Source organism: Schistocerca serialis, chromosome 5 (assembly GCF_023864345.2).
Source record: "Schistocerca serialis cubense isolate TAMUIC-IGC-003099 chromosome 5, iqSchSeri2.2, whole genome shotgun sequence".
NCBI classification, from domain to species: domain Eukaryota; kingdom Metazoa; phylum Arthropoda; class Insecta; order Orthoptera; family Acrididae; genus Schistocerca; species Schistocerca serialis.
This window is the reverse complement of record NC_064642.1, coordinates 631,063,005-631,086,484: the sequence shown is the minus strand read 5'-3', so window position 1 is coordinate 631,086,484 and position 23,480 is coordinate 631,063,005.

Below are 23,480 nucleotides of genomic sequence, written 5' to 3'. Positions count from 1 at the left end.
TGGAGACAATCATACAAAACTATGTAGCTATTTAGTCATAGATATATCATCATACATATGCAGTGATTAAAGCAGCGTAATAAAATTAAGAGTTATGCAATCTGTTCTTAGAACTCAGAAGGCCGAGAGCACTAATAGGACAAGTGGCATTTCACGATAAAGTAATCTAAATGTACTTTTGAAAAGCTAAAGTGTAAGTCTCTTGTGAGTAAAAGAAGTACAAGCGATTTCCTGCATCGTGCCTCAGTCTGTGATGATGAAGATGGAGCTGTAAGCCAATGCCTGGACTACATTTAGATTACAACAAATCTAAGTGATATGACGGGTGGAAGGATAATAGTTGCTATTATTAATAAAGGTTCAGGTACGTTTACAGCAATAGTCTAATGTGTATACTTTTAAAAGTACTTACGGTAATTTTGATGCATGTTTAAACAGGTCATATTTTGAAGTGCTGTTCGTACATGTTGAAGCAAGATCAGTATATTGATAAACAGATCATAAGGGCCTTGAACCTGACCATACATATATGGAATGTGGTACGAATTCTGGTCCCTCAGAAAAGGCAAAGAGACACTTCAAACATGTTTCTGTTCCCCAAGGCAGGATGTAAGCCGTGAAGCAGGTCAGCAGAAACTTACCCGTAGTGGAAATGAAAACAGAAAGCTTTCTGTCAATTAAAGCCATGGATGCCATTGCAAAGGATAAAGTTGCTAAACACACGGTAGATAAAAAAGTACGGTGGGGAAATATCAGGTGAGTCTGAATCAGCAAAGAAAATTCTCTAACAATTCAGTTCAAGCATTCACTAAATCCTGATCTTGAGTTTATTGAAGTAGATTTTAGGAGGCCCAGTATCGGCCCCCCCTTCAGTACCTCTTCTGTAGCCTCTGCGTCTCCATGAGTTTGAAACAAAATTTTAGAAATGGAAGAAAACACATCATGAGGTGAAGAACTACATTCCTCCATTTTATCAAGAGTTCTATAAAATTACTCGCTTATACTTGTTTTTGCAGTGAAGAATTGAAGGGCTTATTTCAATAGTGGTACAAGTCCATTTTTGTTCATTTTGAGATACATAGTCCTAAAGACAAATGAGCGCTGAAAAATCTGCAGTTGAGACACCAGAAATATTCAAGCATATGGCTTATTGCTAGAGATGAATCTTTCTTTCTGTTTGTTTGGATCATTAATTTCAGAAGCATTATAGGCAGAAAAGTGGAGGTAATGGACTTGTACCACTATTGAAATAATGCCTTCAATTGTGGTATCTATGTCATGTGTATCGTACCAAAACAAATATTCAAAGCATAGCACAGTAAATAAAATTGTTTTGCACTAGTACCTGTTTTACTCTAAAAAATTTAAGACGCAAGGAGTATGAATATTTTAATACATTATAAAAAAATAATGAAGGGGCACTACAATCTCTAGCCATGTCTAAAGCTTTACATTGAGTAACTGACCATCAGGAACAAATATCTGAGTTACTATAGTAACTCAACTTATTTATTAGCAGCCTTTGAAGTTTAGCAGTCATTTATTCGGTTTGCTTCAGGAAGCACTTCGACCACTAAGAAAATCGAGGAATCTCTTAAGCACGTACCTCTCTGCCAAAATAACAACAGTTAAGCGGTAGTTGCCAACAGGAGAATATAAGGAAATCACATCATAATTTAAATTTTACTATCGTTAATATCTGTAATCTGCACTTAACGAACCTCCTAGTTTTTATTCGCTGGAAATTAAATTTGAAAGAAATGCACATAATTGCTTTAAAAGTTTCGTTAAGAAGTAATTACATGACATGAAACCGTCTCTCATAACGAGCAACGTAAAAATATGCATGCGCGTTACAGAATGTCATCTACGCTATATTCTTATAGCAGATGTAACGTCCCTTAGTAAAAGACATATTTTGTAGTAAAGAGAAAATATTGTGCATCGTATTCAGTTAGTGTATGGAATTATGTATTTTTTTTTATTATTTATTTTAGATAATATCTGTGTCGGCGAGTACTGAAACCGCACAGACGATAAATATCATACAAAGATGAAAAATATCAATAGTATAAATAATACAGAACGAGCATTAATTTCTTTGTCTTCCTCTTGGAGTTACGGGAGTAAGATAGCCTGTGTCGCAGTTGTACATGCTAACGTAGTCTTCTTTTGTCATGGTTAATCGATGTACGCCATTACGTACTCATTTTTAAAAAAGGTGTGTATTGTAGATAAGTTAACATATTTGAATGTTTTGAAGAGAGTTATTTAATGAAACCTTGCATTATTATTTGTAGTAGCTTGCTTAAATTATTATCCCATCCTTTTAAGACATTTTCAGTTATTTAAATATTATCCGTGGTGCAGAGCTGCGCTACAAACGAACAAGCCGCTGCCGCGGCGCATTCAAACTGCATTAAAAGAAATCGATCATACCGCAAAGAAGCGGGAAGGTAATAGTGAAATAAAATCATCTCTTTCAGCTTCCGGACTTGCAGAGCAGAGCAGCAGATTTTATGATGTGTTTTGCAGGTTGACGCGGGCTGCTGATAATATATTGCTAACAGTACAAAAGAGATAATTTACCTTCGTAACATAATAGGAATTTTGTTGTGCTTAGTTCTGGTCTGGCAAACCTTATAGTGAAAACGTATTTTTCTCCGACAATAGTCTCATGTTCTTGTGCTAGTCGTGGTAATTATTGGTGTTTTACGCTTAACAAAAATCCACTGCAAAATGTTGAACAATCTTTGCGAACTGTAACATCAGTATTTCATAACAAAGTAATTTTCATTTTCAATAACTATAAAGTAGGGAAGATATGTTGATTTTTTATAGTGAGTTACAGCAACCAAAAATGTTCCTTTAATAGAAAGCCAGATACAGAACAATAAGAACCCAATATATTCTGTTTTGTTGAAAATTAATGATTATAAAGAAATTCTTGGCACAGTATTACTAAAAGGTATTTCGCGGCTCTTTTCGTATATGCGTTATTACGCGAGCAATAACAAAAACAAAACCAAAATAATAGAAAAGAGTTTTTACGAAAAGTGAAACGGACGTGAAACAGACTATTAAATGCAGTACTGCAGAGTTTCAGAAAACTTCTTAGTGTCAGTAGTAAATAGAAGTTACGGCGCATAAGAAATGTAGGTAGAAAAATGCGATTAAATAAGAGTAAAACTTCGCAATTTTATACTCTGAACCAAGACTGCACAGAAAAACAGTAGTTATGTAATAAGTAATCCCTTAGAAATGGAAACTTAGTCAGTGAGGCGGATGACGAAGTCTAAAAAATCTTGTCACAAGCAGAAAAAGAGCTCTGAGAAAGGTTTGAACGGTATCCATTTATCTACTTTTCTTTCTACTTTCATTTTTTTTTTTTTTTTTGTTTCGTGGATGTGTAGCTTATGGCAACCAGAATCGCCTAACGAAAGTAGGTAAGAGCAAGTCTACGAGGACGTTTGATAAGTAATACAACACATTGTTTTTACTCAAAATAGGCTGGGTATGTTCAGGATTCCTATACACCATACTATTTCCCACTATTTTCGCAGGAAATCCGTATTTTTCAACATAATCTTTGTTAAATACGACGGTCTTACGCCACTTCACCGCGAGGGCTTGTTTGCCCACATGGTACCAATCCACTGGTCAATGTCAGAGCCAGCGTCTTGCTGCACCAATAATATCCTCATCATCTACGTACTGCTTCCTGTGGAGTGCATCCTTCACTGAGCCAGACCGGTAGAAGTCGGAAGGTGCTACCTCCGGGCTGCAGGATAGGTGACGAAGAACAGTCCAGCGAAGTTTTGTGAGCTCCTCTCTTTTGCGCAGATTTGTGTGAGGCCTTGCGTTGCCAGGGAGGAGAAGTTTGTTTGCATTTTTGTGGCAACGAACACGCTGACGTAGTTTCTTCAGTTTCCTGCGGGTAGCGCAATACACTTCTCAGTTTACCGTTACACCACGATGGAGGACATCAGAAAGAATAACTCCTTCAGGGTCGCAGAAGATCGGCTGAGGGTGCGGCTCTGAACTTTTCCTTAGGAGGAGACGTGGCGCGGCACCACTCCATAGAGTGCAGTGTTGTTTCCGGTTCCAAGTGGTGAACCCATGTTTCACCTCCTTTGACACTGTTCAACACAAAGTTGTCACGATCAACATCGTAATGTGCTAGCAATTCCGCACAGAGGGTCCTTCGTTGCTGTTTACGGACCTCTACCAGGCTGCGAGGAATCCAACGGGCACACACCCAACTGATGGACGAGTGTGTCTGCACTACCAAAAGAGACGTCCCGTTGACCAGCGAAGTGTTTGTGATCCGCCGACCACGTCGAATGAGAGTGTCCGTACGTTCCAACACTGCAGGAGTGACAGCTGTTTGCGGCCGGCCGGCACGCGGAAGATGAGGTAGGTTTGCGCGACTTTGTTGCGGTGATGGGGAACACCTCGCCAAACGACTCACCGGTATTTTATTCACTTTCAGGACTCCGCTGAAATTCTGCAAGTGCCTATGAATATCTGCGATGCTCTGGTTTTCCGGAAAATAAATTAGACAGATCTCTGATTGGTACGCATCTCCGTTACAGACGCCATTTTGAAGGCTACGTACAGTGTCACCGCCTATCGGAAATTCATGAAACTGTAGAGATCTGAAGCGGGAGTACTCCAACCTGTCCCATGAAAGACTACACATTTTCAACGGAAACCGGCCAAGAGAAAAATGTGTTTGATTACGTATTGAATGCCCCTCGTAGCACTGATATTATCGTGTCGCTTCCTACGACAGCGGTCATGCCTAATGTTCACAAGGTAAAGTAAAATGGGAACTTACCCTCAGATGAAGACTTTGTACCGGACAAAACTCGAACCCACGATCTTGTATCTCACGAGCAGTACTGTCAGAGAATGGCTACCACTGTGAAGCGTTGGTAGAGGGTACCTCATACCAGTGTTTCTTCGCATTGAAGCTTCCTATGGAGTGCCGATGGGGAGGTACATAACTAGATGAGGAGTAGATTCTCCACTTAATACTGGTTTTTGAAAGTTTGTGATTAGGCTTTCGCGGCATAATTTGGGTCTGTCTTCCCCAGTCTGGTAATTAATGTTTTTCAACAGCTAACCGACCGCTTTCCATGAAGTGGGGCCGGGGCTGTTCCTCAGCAAAGTAACGTAGCTTGAGATGGTACCACGGTACTTTAGCTTTTTAGGTCTGACCGTGCCTTATTCTGGTATGTATTAGTTTATTTTATGCTTCTGAGGAAGGCTAGATTACTCTAGCTGAAACCTGGGTAAAGACCAGTAACTTTTCTCAACTGATGCGGATCTTTGACGTATTAATGCAGATATTCCAAGAAGGCATCAGTGAAATCGATTTGTGTTGTTTACTGAATTTCAGCGAAATCGTAATGTGCTCTCATGGGTGGCTCGTTGCCAAACGAGTTAGAGGTTTGGTGTTACGTATACGTGAGTGCTGCCACTGGTACAAATAACATGGAAAATTTTCACCGCTCTGAGAGAGACTGCGTTAGAAAATAATACTTGTTGTGTCTAGACAAGACAGCCTAGACACAATGCGAGGAAGCCGAAAGGCACGCGCTTAAACTCACGCAGGCTGGCGTGAGGTCTGAAACAGGATACGTAATGAATGCTATAAAGAAAAGTACGTAGCTTCTGGAATACTTAACTTTAATCCAAATTTGTAGAACATCGCTCTTGATGATACATTAATAGAATCTCAATATCAATTAAATACGGCGCCTTGCTAGGTCGTAGCAAATGTAGCTGAAGGCTATGCTAACTATCGTCTCGGCAAATGAGAGCGTATTTGTCAGTGAACCGTTCCTTGCAAAGTCGGCTGTACAACTGGGGCGAGTGCCAGGACGTCTCTCTAGACCTGCCGTGTGGTGGCGCTCGGTCTGCAATTACTGACAGTGGCGACACGCGGGTCCGGCGTATACCAATGGACCGCGGCCGATTTAAAGGCTACCACCCAGCAAGTGTGGTGTCTGGCGGTGACACTACAATACTAATATTGTCTTGTTTCACCAGGGAGTAAACAGGATTCCAGGCGGAATTTAAGCGAAACCTCCTGTCTCTATAACGTCATATGCTAGTTTAATTTGAATAGGTTCGTTAATAACACTATACAGGAACTGGAAATGTGCGCCAGAAAATGTGCTGTCATTCCATCGGATGCAGTGTTCTACAATCGCAGATTTGTTCGGCTCTTGCAAGAGAGTGTGATGTAGCGTTCTGTAGTGCACACGTCTGGCCAATATATGACGTGGTACAACTGCACGGGATATGGTAGTCGACTGCCTTGCACAGATCGAAATCATCCTTTACAAGCTCCAAAAGGGCACTCATGTTATAAAGTAGAAAAAAAATTCACTCTATTCATGCAAAAAGAAAAAAAAAACGGTAGAGTATTGTCCTTACTTGATACATTGGACAGACTTTATAGTATGTGAAAGAAAAGTCTTTTACGTGGTACGCTTTTATTTTTCATTAGTGTTTTATTATCGAATTATCGGACGAGACTGGTTCCTCGACCACGTAGCGTTGGAGTGGTTCATATAGCATATTCTGTAGGTGGGAAAGAGTTGTCAGTTACCTTCTACAACGTCACAGTTGCCAGCAAGTAGCAATGGGTCGCACTCTAACGAAGCAGGCGCTGCCAGAACGACCTCCCACGGAAGTTCCCCGGCCAGCGACAAGCTGCACTAAGTAGGCGATATCCCTATCTTGATAGCCCAGTGGGTGAGCCTAATGCCACGCTCTCTGCGGAGATCAATGGTGCCGCAAAAGCAGCTTTACCTCCATCTCTATCTCTCCCTCTCCCTCCCTCTCTCTCTCTCTCTCTCTCTCTCTCTCTCTCTTTCTTTTCCACTCCTGCCGTTCTATATCTGTTACCCCCGTCTGCCCTCTGCCCTCTTTTGATAATCGCAGCGTGCGCGCAAGCGGCAAGTTAAGCCTGTGACAATTTTTTACGACCCACCGTTCACTTTCATGCGGTATGCCATTAAACTCTGCCTCGCCGGTGGTCCACTTAAGCCTTCAGATTCTTTTCTCGTGAGACGTAAAACGCAGCAGCCGCGGAACCGTTCCGATTAAACGTAGTTCGCTGTACTATTCTTTTAAAACTTAATAAGTTATTATTGGCTGAGGTTTTAAAATTGCTGTACGTGCAAAACTGAACCATATATGGAAAATAATTCTTTATGCTTGCGTGTTCATCTTGTAGTTGTTGTTACTAATGTGACTTCAGTGCGCATGTCCTCTGAGTCAACTGGTGCGTGTAAAATCCTAGTCACTGCTTGATTTCATTCCGCCTTCTCTAAAAGAGAAATTTGAGACGTATCCTCCAGTGAATTAAAGGCACACATCGTATAATCCTAGACAGAAGAAACGTTGCAGTTCTGAGACGAGAACATTAGATACGAGTAAGGCGGAGTTGGAATTCCATGAGAACATTGACGATTTAACTTACCGTCGTTTCGTTCAGTACCTTGAACCGAATATCTAAATGTTTGCTACATTAAGGACAAGGCTGATTTCTAAATCCCCCCCGTCTTGATCGTTCCCCAAGTGAGCTACTTTTTAACGGCGTTATCGTCGACAGTACAAGGCTTCCTTTCTCAGTTACTGTGCCTGGGTACCACAGTAAGTAGAAGTCGGTGTGACATCTGTAATGTCAACGCGAATATTTTGTGTCGCCAGTGTATGGGACAGTGCTTAAGACTTATCAATTAACGAATGTTTTTTCAAAATGACTTTTGACCGAGAAAAGACTTATTATTATATTGTTAATTATTATTACATTGTGAAATAACAACAATATGTTTTATTATTTTATAATCAGTTTCCTACAAAGAAGGTAATATCACTAAAAGAGTGTATTGGCTTTCTATTGTCTGTGGAATTCTTCCTTCTTATGTTCTTCTTCTCTATGTTGTATGAAGCGGATGAGATCGAAGATAGGCTGCGGTCTGTTCCTTTAAATATTGTACACGGTAGTCAAAAGTGGTCAAAGGAAAAATATAACGTAAAATTTACAAAATGGAATTCTAGTGCACCGACTTTTATTTGTAACTAAATAACTAACTATTAATGTTTTAAGTTTTGTGTCCACAGCAGTCCAGACTGTGCTTTGTTTGCCGCCATTACGTGATCGTATGGAGCAGCAATTTTAAACTGTAGAAATAATCAGACACTAGTTCTTTCGATCGATATTACAATATTTGAACTCCGAGGACAAGAACCCACAGAAATTTATTATTTTTCTATTGTAAAAGTGAACATAACATTCATTATAACAATCTTAGACTTCATGTAATGAAATAATTTTATGGCTGGTGGGTAAGATTAATTTTTCCAAAACTAATTCATCAGTGACTTTAAATAGAAATATTTACGACACCAGTGTTGTTATGGTTATAGGTGGTGGTGTGATCTATTAGTTATTTGGTGCATACATTTCAATGTCAGGTATGGAATTATTGAAACTCGTTATGGTCGGGCTCAGCAGCACATAAATAAGAATTAGCAGAGTTTATTTCTGTCAAATAATACTGTTATTCTTGCTGCTATATTTTCATATGTTTTACAATAACACACACCACAACAACAACAACAACAACAACAACATGGGAAAGAACTCCAAATTACCCATTACACATCACACGGCAATGGCCAACTGTCTTATGTGCTGTTCGATCAGTGTGTAATTATTTTTATTTGTAACACTATTAGTTGACTGATTCCAGACATTGTCTAGCATAATTTGGAAATTTGTATTCCTATGGGACCAAACTGCTTAGGTCATCGGGCCCTAGGCTCACCCACTAGCTCACACACTACTTAATCTAACGCAGACTATCTTATGCCAGAGACAACAGATACACCCATGCCCGAGGGAGGACTCGAACCTCCTACGGGGGAAGCCGCACGAGCCGTGGCAAGCCTCCCTAGACCGCGCGGCTACCCCGCGCGGCTGTAAATGAAAACGCCTTCTCTTGCTGCACTGTATTTTATTTTCCCCGACGCGTTTCCCACTTTTTCACTTCAAGGTATCGTCAGTGGTATCTATAAAGATATAGTTATGATACACTTTTGTTTTGATATGTATCATTCGTAGATTATAAAACAGTTCACTTCTCGGTTTTTATGTAAATGAGTGGTTACTTATGATTGTCATTTACATAAAAAGGGAGAAGTGAACTGTTTTATAATTTACGAATGATACATATCAAAACAAAACTGTATCATAACTATATCATTATAGATCCCACCGATGCTGCTTCAAAGCGAAAAAAGGCAAAACGCGTCTGGGAAAATAAAATATAGTGCAGCAAGAGTAGGCGTTTTTGGTTACAAAACAAATATTTCTGTTTTTGTAATTTCAACATTGCAGCCCAGTCGGAAATCTTGATAATCTAATATATAAGAAACTATCAGCCTCGTTTGCGGTAATGAAACCAACCTTTACCTAGGTTTCAGCCCAAATAATGGAGCCTTCTCCAGAAGATATACCTGAATCTATATTTTGTCTAAGAGGGCATGGTCTATTAAGGCTGTTTTAGTTTTATTTCTAGAGCATGCCCTCTTAGAAAAATTATAGATTCAGGTATATCTTCTGAAGAAGGCTCAATTATTTGGGCTCAAACCTAGGTAAAGTGTACGCACGAGATCTTTTAGTAAATCCTGAAAGCTTTTCTACCTATAAGCACAGATGATCGCTTCCTTTTGGAAACCTCTGCATGCTGTCACACTCTTCAGTAGTTCGAAAGGCTCCTGTAAACGATCAAAGTATTTGTCAGACTTCATTAGCCTGTCAATGTTTTTGGCAATGTGCAGCTTTGTTTGACGTGTTTATGAAACAGACTGTGTCTGACGTATTTGACGGCAATTTTGACTGACGGCCGATATGGCAAGATAGCAGACGTTGTTGGTGCTGATGTGTACCCACATATGTTTAGCGAGAAAGTTTTGTTAAAATTTTATCTCACTGTACCGTAAGGTTGCACAATTGCTGCAACTAAGATAAAGGATAAAACAATAGAGCACTGGCAGTTACCAAAGTGATAGAAGTGTTGAGACTTTCCCAGGTATATGCACTAAGTTCCAAACGTTAAGCATAGACACGGAAAGAGGACGTACTGCCTTATCACGATGTCGGAAGGATTACTGAACAAACTACAGTTTAATCATAAAACATTTGGCACAAAACAGGCAACAGTGCCCGAAACATAATGTTAGAAACGGTCTAAAATACACATTTGTAAGAAAATAACACAACTGGGCAATTCCTTCACGAGAAAAGCTGCTAGTAGGGGATATGGTTACCTCTAACAGTGACATATGTGGCTTCCCCTCTACGAGACGGTTGAAGAGGTTGAAGAGCTGCCTTGGCATTCGATCCATTTCCTCAGCAGTAGCGGTGCAGAGGTCTAGAAGGGTGCTTGGTGGAGGCTAAGGGGATGCAGTTCGCCTCCCTAATGCATCCCTGGCAAGTTCTATAGGACGCATATCTGGGGAACTCAGTGGCCAATGCATGCGGCGAATATCTTCATCTTTAAGAAATTCATTCCACAAGATAAGATCGACGCGGACGGGCGTTATCGTCCATAAAGAGGAAGTCTGGACCAGCTGCACCCCTAAAAAGATGAACACGTGGTAGCAGCACCTCATTTCTGAGTCTCTGAACGTTTACGTTATTAGTCCGACCACCGACGAGGATGTGCATCTCTGTACGGCCATTCTACACGACGCCTCTCCATAACATACCGGTGGTTGTGTCGGCTACTAGGTTCTCTCTGGAGCAATATGCAACGAGAATTGTTGCTTTCAACTGTGAAGGGCACATTCCTCCATTCATTCAAGGTCCGATTTCGATGTTGCCGGCTCCGCAATACGTGAGCCCGTCTGTGTGCCTGAGTGAGCGGGATGGACACGGCCAGAAGTCTGCAAAACCTCCCAGCTGTTCTGAGCCTCCAGTATACATTTTATTGATAACCAGCAACGACTGAGGCAGTTGCAAGCTCTGCAGTCAGCTGTCTTGCAGGTGTACTCCGATTTCGACGGACAGTTACGGCTAGATATCAGTCCAGCTCTAGGGTGGGTATTCTTGGTCGACCTTATACTGACCTACAACGGACATCTACTGTGTCTCGAAACCGTCACCGCACCCTCTAAATGACACTTCGTGGCACATCCAAGGATACTGAGACTGCGTTCTGTGTCTGGCGTGCTTCCGAGCGGCCGAGTTTTCAGTTCTGCTAAACAATGTCCAAATGGCCTTACGTTGTTAACATCACCAACAGACTTCGCTGTGTTCACTATGAACGGACAAACAAAACTGAAATATGAATGGCCTCTTGCACCGTTTGTGTTTACCGTTCGGTTACACCACTGTTGAAATGGTTCAAATGGCTCTGAGCACTATGGGACTTAACATCTCAAGTCATCGGTTCCCTAGAACTTAGAACTACTTAAACCTAACTAACCTAAGGACATCACACACATCCATGCCCGAGGCAGGATTCGAACCTGCGACCGTAGCAATCGCGTGGTTCCAGACTGAAGCGCCTAGCGGCCGGCTTACACCACTGTTCACAGCACGGAGTACTCCTTTCCTATACAGAGCGAATACAAGGACTAAGCAGAAGAAAACAGATTTTTGTATAACTGTGTCTTATTTATTCAGTTGCGAGTGCGAAGCAATTATACAGGTTACTAAAACTTTGATTTTAAGCAGATATTCTTGGGTATACTTATCTCTCAATTTCAACTATTCCTTGCACCAGCGTCTAGTTTTCTTTTCCTTCTTTATACAAAGTGCTGAAGTCAGTGCAAGAAATGCTTTGTCTGCATTGGTAGCCATTTCCACTAGCGTTAAACTGCTTCACGACACTATACGCAGCTGCAACAAAAGAGGTTAAATTTTTACAAACTTGGTACATCTGCGCTCTTGCTTGACGAAATCGTGGACAGGAAACAGTGAATTTGACAAACAAGCTTGATCGTTTATAGGGGCCTTCAGATCTTTATAAAACAACTTTAGAGTATCTTCAAAGAATTAGATTTCTTAAAGAGAAAAGAGACTTTAGATTAATTGTCTATTTAAAATTTAAGGTTAAAATTCCTATAAAGTTTTTCGTTACTGTAGTTCACTGTATAGCTCACAATACATATGTTTTACATCATTTTACGCCCTTATGTCTATATTTTCAGGTCGTTTCAGCGACAATTTTCCAGGTACTTTAGGTTATAAAAATCCTGGGCTTTTTCATATTCGTAAACTAAATTAATTCTTACTAGGTGTAACCCGCCTTACTGTCCTGTCGCCCCCCCCCCCCCTCCCCATGACCCCTTGTTAGTGCCCCTGACCGCCACATACTGTAAGGTGGCCTACGGACTATACGGACTATAGGTGTAGCTGTAGATTGTAGAGCATGTCGTGTGAATTTGTAGTCTGGCACTGAGCACCACTCAGAGAGCTGACGACTCAACCAACAACCAGATTCATAATTTAATCTGAAAGCAGGTGATTTATCTTTCATAAAAGAGTGATGTTCTTAGTTGCATGAGAAACCGGTATGATTTCTAATATTATTGCTTTTCTTGGACATATAATGCGTGAGGCCCCCATCAACGACTTGCTACTGATGCATTAGACTTAACTTCACTATTCGTTGCTTCATTCTATTACAGGACACAATGAAGAACTGTCTGTTGAGTAATTGTCGCAGTGCTAATAGAACGGCAGTCTTGCCGCCACATTACATGACAGTAACAGAAATCAATGAAATGGAACATGTGCACGCAGCCAAACTGTTTTTAGAAACCTGTCCGTTTGGAACACGTATCTTTGCTCGTATATCAGCTAACACGACATACAGGGCAGTACTGTGGGCTGCCTATGTCATAGGAAGCCACGTATTCTCTGCAATAAAATCTTCTCTGGCTACCGGGGCAGCGTCAAGTGGTTAGACATCCACGAGATTGTGGACTCCTCTGTTGTTCTCAGTGGTAACTGGAACAACGGTTTAGAAGCAATCGCCGAAAGCTCATGGATATTTAGGCACCTGACGCTGGCGGTTGCAAGAGACGATGTGTTTCAGCCTCACAGCTATAAAACCATGCATTGTTACGCCTATTCGCATTCTGTCTAAAAAAATTGTTTTTCGCGTCAACGATATCCGAGCTTACTGCCAAGACAATCTCTTTTTATTGCTTTTTGCCTGCTTCTTTCTGACACGTCATGCAAAACTCCTTTCGAGTCCAGAATTACTTCGTGTATGTAAGTTCCGGCTGCATTATGACAGGGGGTCCCAATTTATTGTTGCTGAACACAAGCTGACAATTTCGAGGTGCCTAGCTTTCTCAGAAATTACGTTTCAGTAACTATTTGTCGCAAGGAATCTGTTCATGACTGCTTAGCATATAATAAGCCTGTGCCGATAGGTCTATTCAAGGACATATCTGTCCGTGGGCATCCGCAATAATAATAGTTGAACCACAGTGTCAACATTACGATTTTCGTCTCTTTGTATAACATGTGATCGATGATGATTACTACCGCTTTAAGTCGCTGTTATTAAGAGTTCGGGACAGAGTGAGATTATATCGGTTTTAAAGCGCCGCGTCCTGTAGTGGGTAGAGGGGTTCATGACATTAGCAGTGCTTTAAGATAGTGACGTCTCTAGGATTCTCAGCAACTTTTAGACTAGTTTCCTGTTCTTCAGAAGATGCTAAATGCATGATTCATTCCTGTTTCGTTAGTTGTAACAGAGCTCCCTCATGTATTTACCGATGTTGCCACAAACCGATTTAAAGGGTGATCTAGGACGAATCACCCACTGGAATCTGTTTCATGACCTAATATCAGTTTGCGTATCACATACGAAACCAATAATGCTGGGTACTAAACCTGAAATGTTAATATTAAATGAAGGGGGACTGTTATTAGTGTTCAGATATCACCGAAGCGAGGTAGATGACGGTGAGACAAGTAATTTAATACAAAATACGTGGGATCGCAAATGTCGGGAAATACCCCAAATGTGGTTGACAAATGTTGAACAAGTGAATCACCAGATGGCGTACCTCGTCGCAGGTGCAGCGATTGAGGCTATCGGCTTGTCGTACTTGATCATCCAAACCTCAGTCATGTATTCACGTTAGTGTGACTCTGGACCCACGTCGCGACTTTAGCACTAGAACTCAATGTTCGAGTCTTGCGTCTGGCAGGCAGTATTTTTTTCTCTGCGTTAGACAGTTATGTTTACACTTAGGTAAGATTTATTATTTTACTTACTGGTCTCGCGTTCTCCACTGGTTAATTGCAAAGTACAGTACGACAAGAACCGTATTGCGTAAGAAGTAAATGAGTATAATCTTCCGAACTGCGTCGTTACCAGTAATTCACTTAAATTTCCTTTACTAAATAATATATGTAAACAAAACAAAAAGGGACAAAAGGAAATGAACACAAAATAAGAAGTGCTTTTGCTCGGTTTCAGCAAGGTCAATAATTTTATAACTTCCACGTTTACAATAGATCACATTTACAAAAGGTGTTCGAAATTTGCACCGTTTGCTAGAATGCAAGTATTGCATCGGTCAATCAGCCCTTCATGACCAAGTCCAACCGCTACACGTGCGGCAAGGTACGTCATCTGGTGACGTCACATGTTCAACATTTCTCATCTATTTGGGGGGGGGGGGGGGGGGGGAATTTCCCGACATTTGTGACCCCTTGTGTCTTATGTTAAGCTACATTACTTATCTCAGCGTCATCTACGTCGCTTCGGGGTTTTTTAAACGTGATAAGAATCATCCTGTGTATTTAGAAGTGCATGACGCAATGCTTCAGACACTGAGATGTGTAGCGGGTTAACATGATCGGACATTGTGTTGATCTGACGCGCGTTTCATTAACGAACTTTATGACTGATAATCAACGGTACGTAAGACGTGACGATATCTTGTAACACGCCTTCAATTCACTTTAAAAAGTTGTAGAAATGTTCCACCGAAAATACTAGGCTACACTCGAGACAAATACCTTGAGGAAATGCTTCCTAACACTAAAATTTGTCTTCGATGTTAACAAGTTTATCTTTTCAGAGGTATCAGTCTGCAGTATGTATTCTCTGCTACGCCCGTCGTCAGTTAGTATACTACCCCAATAGCAAAATTCTTCGACTACTTTTTGTGTTTCATTTCCTAATTTAATGTCCTCATCATATCCTGATATATTTCGTATAGATTCCTATTCCCTTGTTTCACTTTCGTTGACGTTCGTCTTATGATCTCTTTTCATGACATTATCCGTTCCCTTCAGATACTCTTCGAATCCCATTTGCGTCTCTGTCAGAGTTACAGTGTCATTCGTAAACCCAAGTTTTTAATTTTCGATATTGTTTGCAGAGTGAGGACAGAGAATGGCTTTAGGAGGCCACAACCCTGTCTCACTCTCTTCTCAATTACTGCTTTCGTTTCATATCCTCCGACTTTAAGCAAATGCCATTCTCGCAGTCGTCCATAGTAGCTAATGCCTTATGTAACAAGCGAAACGTTTCATCATGCGAACAATGATTCCAATCACTTACGGTGACCGTTCTTCGTCGATCACAAGTGCAGTGATATGATTTTACAATAATATAATAGAAAATCCGGGATGAAATGTGAAAATACAATGAAAAGGATAATTGCTTTTAACTATGTAGCGGAGATGCTGAATTGCACTAGTGCAGCTATGTGATTGTTATATTTAGCAACGGAAAGTCCACGGTGGGATGTAACTTTATTTTGGAAAGGACATTGCTACTCACCATACAGCGGTGATATTGACTCGCAGATAGCCACAACAAAAAGACTGGTAGAAAATAATCTTTCGACGAACAAGGCCTTTGTCGGAGACAGAAACACACACACACACACACACACACACACACACACACACAGTGTCTATGCTTAACGTTTGGAACTTAGTGCATATACCTGGGAAAGACGCAACACTTCTACCATTTCGACAGCTGCCTGCGCTCTTTTGTTTTATGCTTTATCTTAGTTTCAGTAATTGTGCGAACTCACGGTACAGTGAGATAAAATTGTAACCAAACCTTCTCGCTGAACATATGCAGCTGCACCTCAGCAACAACAACGTCCGCCATCTTTCCAAATCGGCCGTCAGCCAAAATTTCTGGCAAATTCGTCAGACACAGTCTATGTTCATAAACACGTCAAACAAAGCTGCACATTGCCAAAAACGTTGACAGGCTAATGAAGTCCGACAAATACTTTGATCGTTTGCAGGAGGCTTTCGAACTATTGAAGAGTGTGACAACATGCAGATGTTTCCAAAAGGAAGGGAACATCTGTTGTCGGATAACAGATGCTTATAGTTAGAAAAGCTTTCAGGATTTACTAAAAGAACTAGTGCGTACACTTTGATATTTTCCCTTAGTTTTAAAAACGAACTGAAAGATCAACAACTGGCTATCAATATGTCATAAATGGACATTACGTTTGGTAGAATATTAATACAAAATACCGAAAATTTAGTTTCAGTACCCGTACCTGGTATAAGTTAACGATAGTAAGTGACGCGACAATGAAGCAGATGAAACAATTTATTTTCTACATGTTCGAATTCATTCTTAAACAACATGTTTGCGTTTTTCCCAGAGGTACTTATGTTGTTCGTTCTTGCAGCTTTATGGTCACTATCAAGTGCGAAGACTGAACCATTGTTAAATATCCGACTAAAGTCATCGGAATATTACGACACATCTGTGTTCACATGCTCCAATTACCTCATCACAAGATCTGAATGCGAATTAAAACCGGCATTGCAGCTAACATTAGCCACAACAGACACACATTAACCCAGTATGCTATGATGATGATGATGATGATGATGATGATGATGATGATGATGATGATGATGATGATGAACAATACAGTGCTATGGCAAGTGTAGAGCCCGTCCCCATTTCCTGTGCACATGGCCCTGTGGTTGCTCGTGACGCAGAACCACCTTCCCCTATGTGGTCCAGTAAGTTTGAGAAAACATCATTTATTACACTAAGAACACACACATTTAAAATGAGTACACCCCATTCATTATTGATTTCCTAGGTTATCAGGCGATATATATCATGCGAAATCACGGCTATTTTTTGGTTAAATAAATGAATTTTAGGTCAGTGTTTACAGTGAGGCATTGTTCAAAAAATGGTTCAAATGGCTCTGAGCACTATGGGACTTAACATCTGAGGTCATCAGTCCCCTACAGCTTAGAACTACTTAAACCTAACTAACCTAAGGACATCACACACATCCATGCCCGAGGCAGCATTCGAATCTGCTACCGTCGCGGTCGCGCGGTTCCAGACTGAAGCGCCTAGATCCACTCGGCCACAACGGCCGGCGAGGCATTGTTAAATAAAACTTATAACAAAAATAAAAATAGCTCAAAGTAATTGTTTGAGATTAAAATTGAAAGCATCAAATTATGTCAGGACGATACAACGAAATAGCACTGGAAACGATAAGAAGCTATCAAACAAAGAGCATCTGAAATGCACACTAAATTATGAAGGTGCGTTAAGACAAAATACTACATTGTTACAAGATGCTAGAATTGCCGAAGGTCAACAATGGCACGGATTCAAAGCACCAAAATTATTAATACCAGCATAACAGAACTTTATTACATTGCGGTCTAGATATACAGATAATTAGTGTATGGGTAAATTTATGTGCTTAGAAAGGCCTTTCGGGCATTCTCACCATCGACCCCAATGTCATTAAATAACGAATAACAGCCTAAATTTGATACTATGAAACTGTTGAAATTACACTGTCGCTTCTCTCCGCAGTTATTTTAGAGGTATTGCATGTAATACTGCTACAGGGTCTCAGGGTCTAATGCCCTAAACTACATATTCATCGATGTTGTTCTATCACGAAATTGACTGATGTCAGCTGTTCGTGACAAACGAAAATTTGTGTCAGACCGAGATCCGAACCCGGATTTCGCGCATATCGCGAATAGTCGCCTTAACCACTTCGGCTATCAGAGTTCGCTCCTGGAACCGATCCAAACTTCCACGTATTACGGAGTCCGTGACCCTTGCTCTCGCCCATATCGTGATGTCCGAATACAGAGACAAATATCTTAATATCACTTTAGCGCTTCACGGCATAGATACATCATTGATGGTTACAATGTCTATGTTTATACAGTGTCTGTACCTTCACATTACAATGTTCGTGTTATTTACCGCAGCTGTAATCGTCAAAATAGTGTCTCTTCCTTCAGACATGCATGTATGTGAAGATACAGACACTGTATTAACCTAGACGTTGTAACCACCAGTGACGTCATTGTAGTGAAAGGAGATGTAGAAGAACTTGGACGTTGGACGAGGACGTAATACGTAAGCAGAGTAAAGTCGCAGAGAATTATGAGACATTTTAGTGAGTAGAAATCAAACTATCACTTAATATAGTACCCCATTTATTGCAGATGCCCTTAACCCACGCTTCAGAAACACAAGAAATTGGTCATGAAAATTACATGAAGCACAGATTTGTATCGGAGTATTACCAATCCTTCAGTACATCGTAAGTAAAAAAGTGACAGTTCCTTCAGATATAGTACATCTAGCTGGAGTGGCTCATTGATGTTTAGCTCCCAGAGAGCAACGAAGCTGGGGGTATGTTGATTGTTACGTTTCACTAATTGTTCCAAATAGTCATATACGTTTTCTTTGGGATTAAGATCGTGCGATATAGTAGAGGTGCTACAGAGTGGCTGAGTGTTTGTCAGACCAGGAATGTATTCGTGTAGTCCTATGAACGCGGCTGGTGTCAGCTCGAGATGTCCACCGTATCAAATGTAGAACAGCATTTCTTGAACTGCGTTCCGTTGTACCATGGTGTTCCGTGGGGATCTCTGAAGATTTCACAACACTCACGAGTCTTTCTTTTTTGACATTCATCAAGACGGTCACTTAAAAAATTAAAACCTCTACGATATTTAAAAAAAATGGATAACAACTATTCCCCGATTGCTCTTAATAATTTGGATAGTCGGTACGATGACGATGATGTTCGTTTTGTGAGGTGCTCAACTGCGCGGTTATCAGCGCCCGTACAAATTCCCAACCTTTGCTCAGCCCAATCTCGCCACTTTTATGAATGATGATGCAATGATGAGGACAAAACAAACACCCAGTCATCTCGAGCCAGGTGAAAAATCCCTGACCCCGCCGAGAACCGAACTCGGGAAGCGAGAACGCGACCGCGAGACCAGGAGCTGCTGACAGTCGGTACGAATGTGACACCGACAGCGAATAACGGTGTGTTGAGACCATTCAATGATCCTATCGCCGTCCTTCTTGTTCTGAACTATAGCGTTCTCTTTGCATCTGTCTTTACGAGAGCCTGGTCACATCTGGGAAACAACGTGACTTTGCTACGATTTTCTTACTTCTGACATGGCGTCGACATTCAGACTCGACAATCGAAGCAACAATATTTACACTTCTAACTCTTCGTTAAACTATAATTTACTGACTCATTTTGACTCGATCTGATTTGGCTATGTAATATCTGAAGCGCTTAGTAGACAAACTATTGGGTCTTTGTATTTAGGAACAAAGTATTCACTGCAGTTCAGTGTTTAACTTCAGTTATCGTCTTGCTAATTTACGTTTTGCACCAAACATAGTGACTGCATTCACCACTGGAACAGGAAACGTGACTGAACTCACCTTGAAAGATTCATCCTGAAATACATCTCTGTTATTCCCCACGAAAGGAAGGAATTACTCGAAGGGACGGAAATCGGTAGATGTGATGTGCATGTACAGACAAATAAATAATTATAATTTCATTAAAACTGAAAGATTCAAGGTAAAGACCTCCACAAATTGAGGAAGTCAGTGACGCGGATGTCCACCTCTATCCCTTATGCAAGCAGTTAATAGTCTTGGTATTGACTGGTAGAATTGTTGGACGTACTCTTGAGGGATATCGTGCCAAATTTTGTCCAAGTGGCGCGCTAATTCGTCAAAATCCCGAGATGGTTGGAAGGCACTGCGCGTACTGCTCCAAACGTCCCAAATTGGGGTGAGATCCAGCGACCTTGCTGGCCAAGAATGGATTTGGCAAGCACGAACGCAGGCAATGGAAACTCGCCGTGTGCGGGCTGACATTATCTTGCTGAAACGTAAGCCCAGGATGACTTGCCCAGGGCAACAAATCAGGCTGTAGAATACCGTCGACGTACCGTTGCGCTGTAAGGGTACCGCGTATGACAACCAAAGGGGCCCTGTTACGAAAAGAAATAGTTCAGGTGGCTCTGAGCACTATGGGACTTAACATCTGAGGTCATCAGTCCCCTAGACTTAGAACTACTTAAGGGGAGTAGGACGTCAAACGGGCCGACTTGGAGCAGGAGAGGCACCACAGGACATTTTAATTTCCACTGTCTATACTTTTACATATAAATTCATAAAACTTTGTCAGTATGACCAGGAAGGATTCAGAATTCACACTCATAGTAGTGGAAGTTCGAAAACATAACGAAATGATTTTTTTTAATATGTGAAATTTCATCATTTTTTTCACGTGCTAATGGAAGTATTTGTTGCTATAGGTACACTTTTCTTCATAAGTAAGAGAGATTCTTCGATGAATTTTGCACAGCATAGAAACTATACTTAAAGGTGTATGAAACTCTAGAATTTTCCAAATCTATTAAAAACTGTGGTAAAAATTGAGATAATTAACTATAAAATTTGTGTTTTTCTAAACATGACGTTTAAAATATAACAGTTCATTCGTTTTTTTCTTCATAAATTAAATAAATTCTAGAGTTTCATACACCTGTGAGTATGGTATGTATGCTGTGTAAAAATCTCTCTAAATTATGAAGAAAAGTGTACCTACAGCAACAAATGCAGCCATTAGTAAGTGAAAAAATGATGAAATTTCGCCGGTAAAAAAACTTATTTTGTTATGTTTTCGAGCTTCCACTGCAATGAGTGTGAATCCTGAATCCTTCCTGGTGACAATGGAAATTAAAATGTCCTGTGATGCCTCTCCTGCTCCAAGTCGGCCCGTTTGACGTCCTACCCCCCTTAAACCTAACTAACCTAAGGACATCACACACATCCATGCCCGAGGCAGGATTCGAACCTGCGACCGTAGCAGCTGCGCGGTTCCGGACTGAGCTCCTAGAAGCGCTCGGCCACCGCGGCCGGTTGAAAAGAAATGACACCACAAACAGCATCTCCAGACTGTTGGGCTAAATGGCGGACGAAGGTCTGGTTGGTATCCCACCGCTTTTCGGGGTGTTTCCAGACACGTGTTCGCTGGTCATTGGAGCTGGGTTCGAAGAGGTACTTACCACTCAATTACACTCCAGTCATTGAGAATCGAGGCGGAGACGTGTCTGGAGATGCCCCGGACAGCAGTGGGACACAAATCTGACTGTCTCCCGCCATACAGCCCGACAACCATAAGTGGTGGTCCGGGGTGCCAGTTCATTTCATAGCAGCACCCCTTTGGCTGTCATCCGCGGTACCCTTACGGCACAGTGGTGCGTCGGAGGTATTTACGCCATCTTTTGTTGCGCGTCATGGCAAGGCATTCTGGGCTTACGTTTCAGCAAGTTAATGTCACCACGCACGGTGGGAGTTTCTATTACTTATCTTCGTGCTGGTCAAACCTTCCTTGGCCAGAAACGTCGCCTGATCTATACCGAATCCAGAACGTCTGGAGCATTGTGGGCACGGCCCTCCAACCGTCTCGGTCTTCTGACGATCTAAAGCGAAAACTGGACAGCCTTTGCCACTGAAACTTCTTTATTTGAATGTGTGAATCCGTACTTAAATTGCTGAACGACTGAGAAGATGAAACTTCTACGTTATTTGATTCTGAAACTGCTGAGTAAAACAAAGTACTGAGCCTACTTTCTCTTTAATTTCTCTTATCGTATCAACATTAACCAACAACATTCTAGCGCAACGCAATCTGACTGCTAAAAAAAAAAAAAAAAAAAGAAAAAAAACTGACTTCAAATAATTAATATAAAAGAATGGCCCTGAATAAGAAGCAATACTGACAACCTATACATTTCATTAAGCACTTACCCCAGAAAAATCTTCATTACGCGAACTACTGCAATACAGCGAGCGTCAATACTGCCAGCTAAATAAAAGATTGTAACTACTAATACGCATGTCGTAAGGAAAGGAAAGATTTTGTTGCAAACCAAATAATGTATTTTTTTTACCTTAATAATGTGACATCCAGTTCAAACACGAATATAAATCGTCATTGACATCTAGTACAATGAATAATTTTCAGTCTCCAAGTCGGATACTTCCAGATCGTTAGCCTACGCTAACACTTCAGACCTCTACCCTCCATCAATGCTAACTTCTCACACTTAATATCCATCACTGCTGGCTGTTCACCTCCAACTGCCCAAAAGTACTTCAATCACTGTTGGCGACTAACTTCCAACTACCCAACACTACTGGCGATTAACTTCCAACAGCCAGTCCAACCAGCCACAGAGTCTCTTACAAAGAAAGCGCAGTCAGAGATCCAATGCGAAGCGCTACACAGCGCTGCCAACACAGAAGCAGCCCACTTACACCACGATATCCTTCAGGGGGGACATCCAAGAACTCTCTCAATCTTTGACAAGCCGAATCAGGCCAGTGGCCGGCCAGTGCGTTGCTGACCTCCTCAATTTGTGATGGCATTTCCTCTTGAATATATCATTCAGATTATCTGAAATTGTAATCTGTTTGATTGTCTGTGCATATACATCACATCTACCGATCTCCATCCTATACGGATAATTCCTTCGTGGTACGTCGTTTTATTTTCTTATCGCGTATTTGCTTTGACGATCGTTTCGTTTCGAAGGAACGAAACTGGAACGTTAAATCTGTTCAGTCAACTTGGTTCAAATGGCTCTGACCACTATGGGAATCAACTTCTGAGGTCATCAATCCCCTAGAACTTAGAACTACTTAAACGTAACCAACCTAGGGATATCACACGCATCCATGCCCGGGGCAGGATTCGAACATGCGACCGTAGCGGTCTCGTGGCTCCAGACTGTAGCACCTAGACCCCCACAGCCACTCCGGCCGGCCACTCAACTTGGTACGGTTATTTAAGTAATGCCTTAGTAAAGTTTAAAAAACGCTACGTAGAACCAGAATGACACTGACAAGATATTTATAGACTTATCTTTGCTGCTATTATGATTTTCAAAACACATTTAAAGTTAATATCTGACATTTGAACAAGTTAATATATTCTTGAAACTACAAGCAATTGACTTTACACAAATAAATTTACTCAGGTGCAGCGGCAAACAAACCTTCATAAATATGTAAAACTCTGACTCATTAAACTGATTATAACACTAC